The sequence below is a fragment of the Heptranchias perlo genome, chromosome 1, assembly GCF_035084215.1.
Source record: "Heptranchias perlo isolate sHepPer1 chromosome 1, sHepPer1.hap1, whole genome shotgun sequence".
Taxonomy (NCBI): Eukaryota; Metazoa; Chordata; class Chondrichthyes; order Hexanchiformes; family Hexanchidae; genus Heptranchias; species Heptranchias perlo.
Genome location: NC_090325.1, coordinates 127,756,011 through 127,772,969, shown reverse-complemented (window position 1 = coordinate 127,772,969; position 16,959 = coordinate 127,756,011). Strand labels below are relative to the sequence as shown.

Below are 16,959 nucleotides of genomic sequence, written 5' to 3'. Positions count from 1 at the left end.
ATCCTAATCCGAAATGCCCACTCTGAACCCATATTCCTTTTTGCCCCTTTCTTTCAACTATGGGCAGCAGAGTTTTGGATGAGCTGAAATTTATGAAGGGCGTAGGATGGGTGGTCGGCCGGGAGAGCATTGGGATATTCAAGTCTGGAAGTTTGATGAGACTTTCAGCGGCAGATGGGCTGAGGGAGGGGTGGTGGTAGGCAATGTTACAGAGTTGGAAGTAGCCACTCTTTCTGACAGAAAGAATATGGGGTCAAAAGTTCAGCACAGTGGACGTCGATGTTGCAAATAGTCTGGTTCAGTCTGAGACAGTGGCCAGGCAGAGGATGATGTCGGCAGTGAGGGCTTATGTTGGAGTCAAAGATGACAGCTTCGGTCTTCCTAATACTTAGCTTTAGGAAAATTGTGGTTCATCCAATACTCTACATTTGATAACCATTCTGACAGCACAGTCATATTGGAAGAGTCAAGAGAGGTGGTGGAGAAGTAGAGCAGGGTGTTGTCAACATACATATGGAAGCTGACGTCTGCAGATGATGTTGCTAAGGGACAGCATGTAGATGAGGAAGAGGAGGAGGCCTGTGGGAGACTCCTAATATGATATTGCGAAAACAGAAGAGGAGCCATTGTTGGAAATACTCTGGCTAGGATTGAGAATCGAGAAGGAATAATGCACCATGGTCATGGTCACAGAGAATGTTGTTTGTGAACAACATAGATTACTATCTAACCTCGCTGTCTATGTCACATTGCAGTGAAAATTAGCATTATTTGCTGAATACTCTTTTCCTTAGCAGTGAATTAAGCATTTTTTTCAAAGTATGTAAATGTCATTCATTACTAAGCTCCACTATTGTGGTTTTCAAATGTCATTCAAACCACCTGGAACCCCGTTGAGTATATTACAGACTTCTAAGATACAGAGTGTACCACTGCATCATTCAGTCAAATAAATCAATAATCACTGCTTGTCAAATCGCTTCAGTCAGCCATGTGAGTCTGGCATCCTGTGCTGTCTCTCATAACATTTGTGCTGGCAAAAATAAGAAAGTGAAAAACAATGAAATGGTAAAAGCAGTGAATGAAAAAAGATAAGAATCCTTAAGTTATATTGTAAAGTATTCCTTCCAGTCTGCAGCATATTCTGAGGCAGTAACTGATCCTGAGATTGAGATGACACTGATAGACTGCTCAAGCTTCATTGTTGTGATTTTATTTTTTATTCAAGCTCTTTATGTGTTAACCTGCCTTGTTACACATTGTAATAGAGTGTATGTTATTTGGTCTTCTCTTTGTTCATTTGGTACATATGTTCCTGCAGATATTGCACAGCCAAGTAGAGTAGTAAAATACATTCACTTTTATTTTATTTTGTCATGAAAGGGCTTTTATTTTCCCCTGAGATAAAAGATGGCAGCAATATACCGCAGCATATCTTGGGACATGCCATCTGTGGAGATTACATGTATAAATCACTTTTGGCCATATTATCAGAATGTTGAGGTATTGTGACAATTATGGAGTTTTACTTTTGAAGTGCAGTTAATCTCAAAGAATATTAGAACTATTAATCTCATAAACTCTGTTGATGCTTTTTGGATTTTAGACCCTGGTGGTACCTGGTGTTAATGGAAAATGTACGATATTAAAAACTTAATTTAAATTCTCTTATCACAGAAGAAATCTTTAATCATCCAAGGTTTTCTTTCCTCTTATGGATCTCAATTTTAAAAGCAAAGTCCGGGTGCGTTGGGGGCGGGGAGGGGGGCAAAGAAAATCGGAGAAATCTGGAGTAGGCGGGATTCCTGGCTCCAAGCCGCTGAAGAATGCGCACGACCCAGAGTCACCTGGGTGCACGCACCGTTCCTCAACCCGGACGTCCTGCCGATATTTAAACAAGCAAATGCACCTCATTGAGGTACTTGAGATAGTTTATTTTTGGCATATTAGCCACTTTAAACGATTTTAACGTTACCTGGGCGGCTTTCCCACAGCTTTCGATTCACGTCTGGTGAAACTAGGCAGGAAGGGCCGGATCAGGCAAAAATAAACTAAATAAATTAAATTAAATTACATTTCCCATTGTAAAAAATTAAATAAACATACCTTACAAATGATGTCACCTGCACCCCGCTGCTCCGATGTCTCCCCCCTCCCCCCCGATGTCTGATGTCTCTCCGATATCCGAGGTCTCTTCCCCACCACCCCCCCACCTTTCCGGTGACCGATGCCTCACTCCCCCCCCCCCCCCCCCCCCGCTTCTGATGTCACCTAGTTCCCTTCCGGGTTTGGCGCCCGCAATTCACCCCTCCCCCGCTGCCATCCCACTGCCCTTTTAAAATTGAGCCCATAGTTCTGGAAGATTTTATCAACATTACACTCCAGACAGTTGCCCAATTTACAAATCATTTTATGATTAATCTGCTATCTACCAGTTTTAGGGGAAGAAATTGGTTTCACACCAGTTTCCAGAGCGCAGTCGACAGCACGCCTAGAACATGCGGCCAAAGATGGAGGCCCCAGGTTTGCACAAAATTGGGGCTTGAGCCTCATCCCCATAATACTGGTGAGCTGCGGATGCCAATCGGGCGTCCTGATGCAGCTCACCCATTGGGGCTTCCCAGAACTGTCCGGCTCAGATGCCGAGCCAGCCCACAGGTAAGTCCTGGGAGGGGGAAGAGGCGAACTCCTGCTCCTCCTGGCTCCACAGGAAGTTGGTTTCCTCCCCAATATGCATTTCAAATCCAAAAAGCAGGCATGATGGGAATCAAGTCCCCCCTCCCCCCTTTTAGTATTTTAATGTCAGTATTATGTGGTGCATCAGGACAGGCAGAATTCCGAGATAACTAGGTACTAAAATAATACCTTTAGTCAATGCACCTAGTTAGATTAACCAATAGCCTTTTTCCCCATTTCTTTTTACATGTAACAGATATTTCATGAAGACAACAGCAGACCTAATGTAAAGCTTCAAATGGCAATAACATCACAAGGCTGTTGTGGTAATCTCTTAATTTAATATCACAATGACAAAATACAACTTAAGTGAGGCAATGTTACATAATGCATGTTGCTTCAAATCATCAGCCTCTCAGCTATTTCTTCCATTCGCTTCAATGATCGAAAAGGTTTGCTAAGTCCGAGTAACATCCAGGTTTCAAAGCCTTGTCATCAAGCTTGGAAGTTGCTGAAGGAGCTTTGGGGCCTAAAACTTGCTGGAATGTGGGATACAGAAGCTCTCTTGTTTAACTTGTACCTGTATTTTACTGCAAAGTTGATGATAAATTTATGTGTGAATTTCAGTGCAGGTAGTATGGAGCATCTGAATTGTGCTTTGGTTTGGCTCCACCAGGATCCATAAAATAGGTAGCTTGATGGTGATGTAACATTGTGTTGGCTCCAGTATAATAGTTAAATGGGTGAACCTTGAAGTGTCAGCCTTGGACTAGTGGCTTCCTTTGAGTTAGAAGGTTGTGGATTTATGCCCCATTCCAGGACGTGAAGACATAATCCAGGCTGGCACTTACATTCTGGAAATACAGAATGGGCCTGACAGCATCTGAAAAGAAAATACACAGTTTAACATTTTGTGTAGATTCACTACAGCAGTGCTCCTTTTGACCTCTTTTTAAAAAAAATCTGTCTATTTGCTGTTAGATAGCTACAACAAGGTGCAAACTTCATTTAATCTCAGCTGTCTCATAAACATTTCAAAACAGAAACCCATAACACAGCAGGGTCTTTCATCATAGTATTACTGTCATATTCCTGAAACAGATTTCTTTTAAAGGTGCATAATGATCAGAACAAAAATGTTTGGAAAACTTTTTAAAGTTTTATACAAACATACAATGTGATGTAAATTGAAATGTATCAACTTGTATGCGTATGGGTACAGCAGCCATTTTTAAAATTCATTCTCAGGATAAAGGTGTCGTTGGCAAGGCTGGCATTTATTGCCCATCCTGAGTTTTATACAACTGAGAGGCTTGCTAAGCCACTTCACAGGGCAGTTAAGAGTCATCCATGTTGGTGTGGGAATGGAGTCACATAAGAAAGTATTATATGCAGTGTTAAATATTAGATAGCCTCGCAACCAGCCCAACTACTCCAATTAGTAGAACTGCCACAGTGCAAATCAGATGCAGGTGAGAGAAAACATAAGAACATAAGAACATAAGAAATTGGAGCAGGAGTAGGCCAATCGGCCCCTCGAGCCTGCTCCGCCATTCAATAAGATCATGGCTGATCTGATCCCAACCACAAATCTAAAGAACACAAGAAGTCGGAGCAGGACCCGGCCACATAGCCCCTGGGCCCTCTCCGCCACCCACAGGGCATTGACCGATCCGAACTCAGCTTCATGTCCAATTTCCTGCCCGCTCCCCATAACCCCTAATTCCCTTTACTTCTAGGAAACTGTCTATTTCTGTTTTAAATTTATCCAATGATGTAGCTTCCACAGCTTCCTGGGGCAGCAAATTCCACAGACCCACCACCCTCTGAGTGAAGAAGTTTCTCCTCATCTCAGTTTTGAAAGAGCAGCCCCTTATTCTAAGATTATGCCCCCTAGTTCTAGTTTCACCCATCTTTGGGAACATCCTTACTGCATCCACCCGATCAAGACCCTTCACAATCTTATATGTTTCAATAAGATCGCCTCTCATTCTTCTGAACTCCAATGAGTAGAGTCCCAATCTACTCAACCTCTCCTCATATGTCCGCCCCCTCATCCCCGGGATTAACCGAGTGAACCTTCTTTGTACTGCCTCGAGAGCAAGTATGTCTTTTCTTAAGTATGGACACCAAAACTGTATGCAGTATTCCAGGTGCGGTCTCACCAATACCTTATATAACTGCAGCAATACCTCCTTGTTTTTATATTCTATCCCCCTAGCAATAAAAGCCAACATTCCGTTGGCTTTCTTGATCACCTGCTGCACCTGCATACCAACTTTTTGATTTTCTTGCACTAGGACCCCCAGATCCCTTTGTACTGCAGTACTTTCCAGTCTCTCGCCATTAAGAAAATAACTTGCTCTCTGATTTTTCCTGCCAAAGTGCATAACCTCACATTTTCCAATATTATATTGCATCTGCCAAATCTCTGCCCACTCACCCAGCCTGTCTATATCCCCTTGCAGGTTTTTTATGTCCTCCTCACTCTCTACTTTCCCTCCCATCTTTGTATCATCTACAAATTTTGATATGTTGCACTCGGTCCCCTCCTCCAAATCGTTAATATAGATTGTAAAGAGTTGGGGACCCAGCACCGACCCCTGTGGAACACCACTGGTTACTGGTTGCCAGTCCGAAAATGAACCATTTATCCCAACTCTCTGCTTCCTGTTCGATAACCAATCCTCCACCCATGCCAGAATATTACCCCCAATCCCGTGATTTTTTATCTTAAGTAATAATCTTTTATGTGGCACCTTGTCGAATGCCTTCTGGAAGTCTAAATACACTATGTCCACTGGTTCCCCTTTATCCACCATATACGTTATATCCTCGAAGAACTCAAGCAAATTTGTCAGACATGACTTCCCCTTCATAAAGCCATGCTGACTTTGTCCTATTAAATTATGCTTATCTAAATGTTCCGTTACTGTCTCCTTAATAATAGACTCCAAAATTTTACCCACCACAGATGTTAAGCTAACTGGCCTATAATTTCCAGCCTTCTGCCTACTACCCTTTTTAAATAACGGTGTTACATTAGCAGTTTTCCAATCTGCCGGGACCTCTCCTGAGTCCAGGGAATTTTGGAAAACTATCACCAAAGCATCCACAATCCCTACTGCCACTTCCCTCAAGACCCTAGGATGGAAGCCATCAGGTCCAGGGGATTTATCCGCCTTGAGTCCCATTATTTTACTGAGTACCATCTCCTGAGTGATTTTAATCGTATTTAGCTCCTCCCCCCCCGAGAGTCCCCTGTTTGTCCAGTGTTGGGATATTCTTAGTGTCCTCTACTGTAAAGACTGAAACAAAATATTTGTTCAGCATTTTTGCCATCTCCATGTTTCCCACCATTAATTTCCCGGTCTCATCCTCTAAGGGACCTATGTTTGCCTTAGCCACCCTTTTTCTTTTTATATAACTATAGAAACTCTTGCTATCTGTTTTTATATTTTTTGCTAATTTCTTTTCATAATCTAACTTCCCTTTCTTAATCAATCCTTTAGTTACTTTTTGCTGTCTTTTGAAGAATTCCCAATCTTCTATCCTCCCACTAAGTTTGGCTACCTTATATGTCCTTGTTTTTAGTCGGATACTATCCTTGATTTCTTTACTTAGCCACGGATGGCTGTCATTTCTTTTACACCCTTTTTTCCTCAGTGGAATATATTTATTTTGAAAGTTGTAAAATAACTCCCTAAATGAACACCACTGCTCATGTACCGTCTTACCCTTTAATCTATTTTCCCAGTCCACTTTAATCAATTCCGCTCTCATACCATCATAGTCTCCTTTATTCAAGCTCAGTACGCTTGTTTGAGAATCAACCTTCTAACCCTCTAATTGGATATGGAATTCAACCATGTTGTGGTCGCTCGTTCCAAGGGGATCCTTAACTAGGACATTATTAATTAATCCTGACTCATTACACAGGACCAGGTCCAAGGTTGCCTGCCCCCTTGTAGGATCAGTTACATACTGCTCAAGAAATCCATCCCTGATGCACTCAATGAACTCGTCCTCAAGGCTGCTCTGCCCAATTTGATTTGTCCAGTTAATATGATAATTAAAATCCCCCATAATTATGGCTGTTCCCTTATTACATGCCCCGACTATCTCCTGATTAATACTTCTTCCAGCAGAGTTGCAACTATTAGGAGGCCTATATACTACACCCACTAATGTTTTTTTTCCCTTATTATTCCTTATCTCCACCCAAACTGTTTCATTATCTTGATGCTTTGTCCCAATATCATTTCTCTGTATTACAGTGATTCCTTCCTTTATTAACATAGCCACCCCACCTCCCCTTCCTTCCTGCCTGTCCTTCCTGATTGTTAAATACCCTGGCATATTTAATTCCCAGTCGTTGTCACCCTGCAGCCATGTTTCTGTAATGGCCACAAGATCATACCCATACGTAGTTATTTGTGCCGTTAACTCGTCCATTTTATTACGAATGCTACGTGCATTCAGATAAAGAACTTTCAAATCTGTTTTGTGACGCTTAGTTCCTGCTTTTTCCTTTTTTAACACTTTACCTATTACTCCATACCTTCTGTCCCTTCCTGTTACGCTTTCCTCTCTCTCCCTGCTCAGGTTCCCAACCCCCTGCCACTTTAGTTTAAACCCTCCCCAACAGCACTAGCAAACACTCCTCCTAGGACAGCAGTCCCGGCCCTGCCCAGGTGCAGACCATCCGGTTTGTACTGGTCCCACCTCCCCCAGAACCGTTTCCAGTGTCCCAGGAATTTGAATCCCTCCCCCTTGCACCATTCCTCTAGCCACGTATTCATTTGAAATATCCTCCTATTTCTACTCTGACTAGCACGTGGCACTGGCAGCAATCCTGAGATTACTACCTTTGAGGTCCTATTTTTTAATTTACCTCCTAACTCCCTATATTCTGCTTTTAGGACCTCATCCCCTTTTTTACCTATATCGTTGGTGCCTATGTGCACCACGACAGCTGGCTGTTCGCCCTCCCCCTCCAAAATGTTCTGTAGCCGCTCCGAGACATCCTTGATCCTTGCACCAGGGAGGCAACACACCATCCTGGAGTCTCGGTTGCGGCCGCAGAAACGCCTGTCTATTCCCCTTACAATTGAGTCCCCTATCACTATAGCTCTGCCACTCTTTTTCCTCCCAGCCTGTGCAGCAGAGCTACCCGTGGTGCCTGGAAGTTGGCTGCTGCTGCCTTCCCCTGATAAGTCATCCCCCCCAACAGCATCCAAAGTGGCATATCTGTTTGAGAGGGGGATGGCCACAGGGGACCCCTGCACTACCTGCCTGCATCTCTTACTCTTCCTGATGGTCACCCATTCACTTCCTGCCTGTATACCCTTTACCTGCGGTGTGACCAACTCGCTAAACGTGCTATCCACGAGTTTCTCTGCATCGCGAATGCTCCACAGTGAGTCCACCCGCAGCTCCAGCCCCGAGATACGATCGGTCAGTAGCTGCAGGTGGACACACTTCCCGCACACATGGTCGGCAGGGACACTGGTAGTGTCCATGACTTCCCACATCTTGCAGGAGGAGCATATCACGGGTGCGAGGTCTGCTGCCATGACTTGCCTTAGCTTAGTTACCCCTTTTAAATTACGTTGAAATTAGAAAATGTTAACTATACTAGGGACCTAGGTTCACTAAAAAAAAACACTATCTGCTATAAAACCTGCAGATCTTCCCTTTCTTATTACTTTACTTACAGTAAAATGGTAGAAATACTCACCTGAACCTACTCACCAATCAGCTGCCTCCCCTGTGCCGCGTCACTTTCTGACTGGTGACGTCACCTTGAACTCTGCCGCTGGTCTCAGAGTCTCGCTCTCAGAGTAAGCTCTGGTCTCGCTCTCTCCGCACTGTTTATATCCCCGCTCTGGTCTCGCTCTCTCCGCACTGTTTATATCCCCGCTCTGGTCTCGCTCTCTCCGCACTGTTTATATCCCCGCTCTGGTCTCGCTCTCTCCCGCCGCTCACCGACTGAACTCTCGCTCTCTCCGCGCTGTTTATATCTCCGCTCTGGTCTCGCTCTCTCCGCGCTGTTTATATCCCCGCTCTGGTCTCGCTCTCTCCCGCCGCTCACCGACTGGACTCTCGCTCTCTCCGCGCTGTTTATATCTCCGCTCTGGTCTCGCTCTCTCCGCGCTGTTTATATTCCCGCTCTGGTCTCGCTCTCTCCCGCCGCTCACCGACTGGACTCTCGCTCTCTCCGCGCTGTTTATATCTCCGCTCTGGTCTCGCTCTCTCCGCGCTGTTTGTATCCCCGCTCTGGTCTCGCTCTCTCCCGCCGCTCACCGACTGGACTCTCGCTCTCTCCGCGCTGTTTATATCTCCGCTCTGGTCTCGCTCTCTCCGCGCTGTTTATATCTCCGCTCTGGTCTCGCTCTCTCCCGCCGCTCACCGACTGGACTCTCGCTCTCTCCGCGCTGTTTATATCTCCGCTCTGGTCTCGCTCTCTCCGCGCTGTTTATATCCCCGCTCTGGTCTCGCTCTCTCCGCGCTGTTTATATCTCCGCTCTGGTCTCGCTCTCTCCCGCCGCTCACCGACTGGACTCTCGCTCTCTCCGCGCTGTTTATATCTCCGCTCTGGTCTCGCTCTCTCCCGCCGCTCACCGACTGGACTCTCGCTCTCTCCGCGCTGTTTATATCTCCGCTCTGGTCTCGCTCTCTCCCGCCGCTCACCGACTGGACTCTCGCTCTCTCCGCGCTGTTTGTATCCCCGCTCTGGTCTCGCTCTCTCCCGCCGCTCACCGACTGAACTCTCGCTCTCTCCGCGCTGTTTGTATCCCCGCTCTGGTCTCGCTCTCTCCCGCCGCTCACCGACTGGACTCTCGCTCTCTCCGCGCTGTTTATATCTCCGCTCTGGTCTCGCTCTCTCCCGCCGCTCACCGACTGGACTCTCGCTCTCTCTGCGCTGTTTTTATCCCCGCTCTGGTCTCGCTCTTTACCGCCGCTCACCGCTCTCAGGTCCACTACCGCTCTGCAGGAAAAGCAAGGCAAAGCAGCACCTCCTTCCCCCACTTTACCAAACTCCCACACGTACCGAACTCTCAGCACACTGTGTTGTCCTCTGAGGCCTAAACTGAATTTCTCAGAGAAATGAAAGAGATAACAAAGTTCAGGCATGCATTGTTTTGGCGCTGTGCTCAATTAAGCTTTTCTTGTTGAATGTACTGGTATAGTTCTAAACACAGGTCACAAAGAATTAATTTTAAGGGCCAAAACTTCACAATGGGCAGCACAATTTTAGTTATTCAGAGAGTACTAGGACACTTCACAAATGAGTCTCAGGAATTTTAATACGTTATTGTTAATTGGAAGTTCTGGCTATGCAATTTAAAGGGTTATTGTTCCTCTTGGCCATGCTTTGCCACAGACTGTGCAGAAAGCATATCTGCAACCTACAAGAGTGGTTGACTTTTCAAGGGTCATCATGTAGCTTCTAGGGCAGACAATTAACTCAAGAAAGAACTTTATAACCATGGTTGTGATTTATGGACATGACTGTATAACATAAAGGACAAGGCAGATGTACTGGAGTACTGTGTGCAGTTCTGGTCGCCACACTACAGGAAGGATGTGATCGCTTTGGAGAGGGTGCAGAGGAGATTCACCAGGATGTTACCAGGGCTGGAGCGCTTCAGCTATGAAGAGAGACTGGGAAGATTGGGTTTGTTTTCCTTGGAGCAGAGGAGGCTGAGGGGGGACATGATTGAGGTGTACAAAATTATGAGGGGCACAGATAGGATGGATACTAAGGAGCTTTTTCCCTTCGTTGAGGGTTCTATAACAAGGGGACATAGATTCAAGGTAAAAGGCGGGAGGTTTAGAGGGGATTTGAGAAAGAACTTTTTCACCCAGAGGGTGGTTGGAGTCTGGAACTCACTGTCTGAAAGGGTTGTGGAGGCAGGAACCCTCACAACATTCAAGAAGCATTTGGATGAGCACTTGAAATGCCATAGCATACAAGGCTACGGACCAAATGCTGGAATATGGGATTAGAGTAGACAGGGCTGATGGCCGGCGCGGACACGATGGGCCGAAGGGCCTCTATCCGTGCTGTATAACTCTATGACTCTATGACAATATTGTCTATATGAGAACCTCCAAATAATATTCCACAATGAATATATTCATATTTATTTAAAAGAATCCAAATTTTGGCTCTGAGTTTCTAGACCTGCCGTTTTGGTGTTATCTGTCTTAAAGGACAGGCTGGAATTTTTGGTTTTTGAAATCCAAATTGTTTTGCTGCTTCAGGACATATTGCAGAATGTTATTAGTCCTTTACACTTACTGATGGAGGCTATGTTCGGAACTGTGATGCCCTTACCCACATTCCCTGTGATGTGGTTTATTTAGAGGAAACAACCCCAAGCCCTTTTGACAGCTGCTGAAATTTTTGACGGGGTCTCCCCTGAACCTCAAGATTCAACTGGTTTCCTCATTGTAGAATAGGAGTCCTCCTATCGCTGACCTGCTCCACATTGCCTTCAATAAAGCAAGAAGGCTCAGAGGCAAACCAGCACTCTCCTATTCCTGCATCACCATTCTTCATACCTACTCTTGTTTTCCTTGTTCCTCTGCCTTCTGTTTGGCACATCGCTGCTGCCCTCTTACCAGCTTCATCCAAGGCAGACTGCAGCAGTGCCCGGACTGCTGCTTGAGATGCTGCTGACACCCCAACCATGACATAGCAGCTCAAACTCATTCACAGGGAATCAGAACCTTTAAATTAGCGTACAGGCCACTGATAGGCAAACCACAGCTTCTGACGCAAGTAAATTATATTAAAAACTTTCCAGCTTCAGAACGTGGCAGTTTAAAAATTAGGCAGGGATTTTATAGTGCCAATTTCTGAAGTCATCGCAAGTTGGCACTACATAAATCCTGCATAATTACCTTGAAAATAAAATGAAGATTTGGGTCTCTCATGGAACTTTTACTGTATTGACTTCTTTATTGGTATGACTGCCTTTAAAACCCACTTTGCTCTCAGTCTTTCTATCTTCACCGTCCATTACCCAATGGAGCACTTCCCATAGCAAGAGCATCTTCCTGCTCTGGGGTTGACCAGTACAGCTGCCAATTAAACCATCTATTATCGTCCCAAGAGTGTTTTTCTACCAGACAACCCCATGTTTCTCCCACCACAGTTTCTCCCACCATCTCATGTGTGAAGGCCAACTGGAAGAATCTGAGTTAAGGTAACGACCTCACCCTCCCACCCCATTGACCTGGATTATTATGTAGAATAGCTCAATGGCTGTTCAATACCTTTTGGATGAGCCAATCTGCTTTTTGGCCCAACGGCTCCAGCATGTGGCTGCAGAGTGGATTTTAATCCTTTGTGAACTCAGTTTAGCTTAAAAGCAACACTTCAATATAATTCATATCCAAATCCTTTCCAATGGTCAAAAATCCTGAAAATGCAACAGTTATATTAGCAGTATATCCTCTGAATTGCTGTGAGCAATGCCACAGGATATTTGCTCATTTAAATTATTGTGAATGTGAATCCGTGTGATGTAATACTGTAGGATTAGAGTCCCTTCAAACAATCTGATTGTAAACCAGAGACCACTAACCCTTCACTCAAATACCTGAACACAAGATGCTCAATATCTTGCATTAGACATGTTTTTTCCAATAGGTTTTTTCCACAATGAGGAACAAGTATCACTAAAACGTCCTGCTCTACTTCATACCCCCCTATTTCAAACCATTGTGTTTCTGATTCACCCTGAGCAATAATGCAGGAGATAGGCTAATCGTAAATCATCAAGGTCCTACCTTAATATTAGTAACAAAGCAAGTCAGGAAAGGTATGTATCAGCAATTCCTGTATCAGTGGTATGGTAATCTTTGCCTTATTTGGAAACAAACTACTGAAACCTGATGTCAAGATTTCCATCATCTGCGTAATGTCCATGAAGTTGTAGTAAGATCTCCCCCATGGCCTTTTAACTGGCTGTTGAATACACTTGCAAACTGATACCACCAGAAGAATTCTAGATATGCTGAATGATGTCAACATTTGCTAGTGCAGGGTACGCTGCTCTAATAATATAATGAAAGAGTCTCCAGGCACTGACTTTGTGTGGCTGTCATACAGCAGAATAACCTACTCTGGATGAGTAGGGATGAATATTTGGAACCATTTGAATCACCCAAACATTAGATGGTCTGAATGTGAATCCAAAAAAAAAACCCAAAATAACCATGTGAAGTCCATGGTGAGAGCTTTTCTAATTGAAGGTAAAACAGATGGGCAATAGATGCCCTATTCCCAAGACCACCAGGAAATAGATGCTGTAGTTGGATGTCCTCTCCCCATCCTACAAGCAAAATGTGACACATCTGTACAACTCCAGGAAAACATTTTGTGCAGATGTGCAGGAATATTAGAAAGCTCGGAACAAGAAAATCCCATTTGTCCTGTCAATCCTATTCATTCATTGGTACACTAGATGCAGTGCAAAAAATAGGCCTCAGGTGTAGGCTTGGTAGACCTATGTCTCTTGCTTCACTTCTGCCTCCCATATGTGTTACTCCTCCATCTATCCCAATTCACCATTGCCCCCTGATCTGCTATCCTCACCCCCTGTTGCATCTCATCCACCCCATCCCAAACCTACCTTTCCTCCTGTTGCCTCCCTGGCAACCTACCCCCATATTGGCTGCCTGTATGCCCTCCCCACACCCCTTCCTACTGCCATATCACGCCCAACCCTCCAAATCCCCCCATGACTTTCCCTGCTATTGGTCCTATGGACTCCTTGGTTTTTTTTATTCCTTCATGGGATGTGGGCGTCGCTGGTAGGGCCAGCATTTATTGCCCATCTCTAATTGCCCTTGAGAAGGTAGTGGTGAGCCGCCTTCTTGAACCGCTGCAGTCCGTGTGGTAAAAGTTCTCCCACAGTGCTGTTAGGAAGGGAGTTCCAGGATTTTGACCCGGCGACTATGAAGGAACGGCAATATATTTCCAAGTTGGGATGGTGTGTGACTTGGAGGGGAACATGCAGGTAGTGTTGTTCCCATATGCCTGCTGCCCTTGTCCTTCTAGGTGGTAGAGGTCGCGGGTTTGGGAGGTGCGGTCGAAGAAGCCTTGGCAAGTTGCTGCAGTGCATCCTGTGGATGGTAGACACTGCAGCCACAGTGTGCCGGTGGTGAAGGGAGTGAATGTTTAGGGTGGTGGATGGGATGCCAATCAAGCGGGCTGCTTTGTCCTGGATGGTGTCGAGCTTCTTGAGGGTTGTTGGAGCTGCAGTCAACCAGGCCAGTGGAGAGTATTCCATCACACTCCTGACTTGTGCCTTGTAGATGGTGGAAAGGCTTTGGAGAGTCAGGAGGTGAGCCACTCACCACAGAATACCCAGCCTCTGACCTGCTCTTGCAGCCACAGTATTTATGTGGCTAGTCCAGTTAAGTTTCTGGTCAATGGTGAACCCCAGGATGTTGATGGTGGGGGATTCAGCGATGGTAATGCCGTTGAATGTCAAGGGGAGATGGTTAGATTCTCCCTTGTTGGAGATGGTCATTGCCTGGCACTTGTCTGGTGCGAATGTTACTTGCCACTTATCAGCCCAAGCCTGGATGTTGTCCAGGTCTTGCTGCATGTGGGCATGGACTGCTTCATTATCTGAGGGGTTGTGAATGGAACTGAACACTGTGCAATCATCAGCGAACATCCCCATTTCTGACCTTATGATGGAGGGAAGGTCATTGATGAAGCAGCTGAAGATGGTTGGGCCTAGGACACTGCCCTGAGGAACTCCTGCAGCAATGTCCTGGGGCTGAGATGATTGGCCTCCAACAACCACTACCATCTTCCTTTGTGCTAGGTATGACTCCAGCCGCTGAAGAGTTTTCCCCCTGATTCCCATTGACTTCAGTTTTACTCGGACTCCTTGGTGCTCAAATGCTGCCTTGATATCAAGGGCAGTTACTCTCACCTCACCTCTGGAATGCAGCTCTTTTGTCCATGCTTGGACCAAGGATGTAATGAGGTCTGGAGCTGAGTAGTCGTGGTGGAACCCAAACTGAGCCTTGGTGAGCAGGTTGTTGGTGAGTAACTTGATAGCACTGTCGACGACACTTTCCATCACTTTGCTGATGATTGAGAGTAGGCTGATGGGGCGGTAATTGGCCGGATTGGATTTGTTCTGCTTTTTGTGAATAGGAGAAACCCGGGCAATTTTCCACATTGTCGGGTAGATGCCAGTGTTGTAGCTGTACTGGAATAATTTGGCTCGAGGCGCGGCTAGTTCTAGAGCGCAAGTCTTCAGCACTACAGCCAGGATGTTGTCGGGGCCCATAGCCATTGTTGTATCCAGTGCATTCAGCCGTTACTTGATATCATGTGGAGTGAATCGAATTGACTGAAGACTGGCTTCTGTGATGGTGGGGATATCGGGAGGAGGCCAAGATGGATCATCTACTCGGCACTTCTGGCTGAAGATGGTTGCAAACGCTTCAGCTTATCGCTGCCGTTATTCCCTTGCATAACTGGTACTAGTCCTGCTCCCTCTTGCCCTCCTTCCCACATACAACCGCAGCCTGCTTTTTGCTTGCTCCCGTTGTCATCCACCTGCAGTCTTCACCGTGAAACCAGCAATTTTTAAAATGTTCTTATCGTGCTATTAATAGATCATAGCACTTTAAAAACAAATTTCCAGTTTCCAGGCGAAGAAAACTGGTGGTACAGATAGGCCGAGGGCATGTGTTAGAGGAATGGCAAGCAGGAACGGCAGCAGAGCCGGGCCAGATGAGAGAGCGAACATGGGTGTCGATAGGCCCAAGGCCAAACAGGAAAGCAGCCACTATCTTGTGAAAGGAATAAGATTGGAGAGGAAACAGAAGGCCATACAGAAATTAATTAATTAATTGGTTAGATAAATTTAAAGGACTTACAATTAGCGAGCTTTCAGCTGGCTGTTGATGGAGCTGGAAGACAGAATTTGGTGCATTCCTGGCATCCATCGTTGCTGTGATAAACGGAGGAGAGGGGTTAAACTTGAATTGACCCCGTGGCAATTGATTCAACTCCACAGTCCACTTCCTCCCCCCCGCCATGGTTTAAATATTTTTTTGAAAATTAAGAATCCCCTTTGACTTCCCTAAAGGCAGCTGGCCCTGTTACGTTCTGGCCTGACCCCAGAAAATCATCCAGAGTTAATTATGATGCCTGCCCAAGAGTATATGTGTACTTTCTGCCAAACCGGAAAATCTAGACTAAGAGTTTTAATGTTTACTCATTCATCTCCCATGGTGTTGCTCAGGAGGTGTCAAGTCCTAGTGTAGTCTTCAGGTTACAGGGTGAGGGCTCATTGGACCAGGGCATGCAGATGTAATTCAGTCCTCATTTTAAAGTCATATGTTCTGTGGGCTAAGGAACTAGGAAGTGCAAAACTGAGGCACTACAGCACCACTGTTGATGGGGGGATTTAATTACATTGTGGCAAGTTTACATAGGCAGTTTCCATTACAAATGTGGACAGAGGAATTTATAATTGATGAAGTTGACACCAAATGTGATGACAGGAAATAAGACTTTGTAAACAGGAAGTGCATGCAGACGTAAGATTTTTAATATATTATAAACAGATATGTAGATAGACAGCAAGGTAGCTAGATGGGTGCAGTCATGTTGTCAATAATAGATGTACGCGAGCAGGATTAAAACTTCACTGGTATATTAATATTGTATATTGGTTACAGTAGTGTAGTGGTTATGTAATTGGACTAATAATCCAGAGAACATGGGCCCGATTTTAGTAGGCCTGCGGGTTCTCGGCGGATGGGCTATCGGGCGCGTGGGTAACGCGCCTGGTGAAATTTGTGGGTTTCCCGCGCGATCGTAGCAGGCAAACCACTAATTGGATTCACTTACCTGCTCCTCCGGGTTCCCCGCTGCTGATCTGCGCGTCGGGCGGGCTGCATATGCGCAGTAAGATCTGTCAGCTGGAGGCGCTCTATTTAAAGGGGCAGTCCTCCACTGACAGATGCTGCAACCAATAGCAAAGATGACTGCATGGAGCAGCCCAGGGGGAAGGCTGCTCCCAGTTTAATGATGCCTCACCCCAGGTATCAATACATGGGGTGAGGAGGAGGGGGAGGACAGAGATCTTCCACCCAGCGGGCGGGAGAAAGCGGCCCGCCTCCGCCACCAGGAAGGCCTGGCTCGAGGTGGCAGAGGGGGTCACCTGTGCCACCAACATATCGCCCACCTGCACACAGTGCAGGAGGCGGTCCAATGACCTCAGTAGGTCA

At 45.8% G+C, this 16,959-nt stretch overlaps 1 protein-coding gene and 1 long non-coding RNA gene across 2 annotated transcripts in view; one reads left to right on the top strand and one right to left on the bottom strand.

The window, feature by feature from the left end:
- LOC137326017 (ankyrin-2-like) overlaps positions 1-16,959 on the top strand; it is a 418,648-nt gene that overhangs the window by 111,256 nt on the left and 290,433 nt on the right. The gene's annotated exons all lie outside the window — the stretch shown is intronic.
- LOC137343199 (uncharacterized) lies at positions 2,998-15,896 on the bottom strand. The gene is made up of 2 exons (XR_010967736.1): positions 15,601-15,896; positions 2,998-3,559 (listed from the first exon to the last, which is right to left on the bottom strand). It is a non-coding gene; the product is annotated as an uncharacterized lncRNA (long non-coding RNA).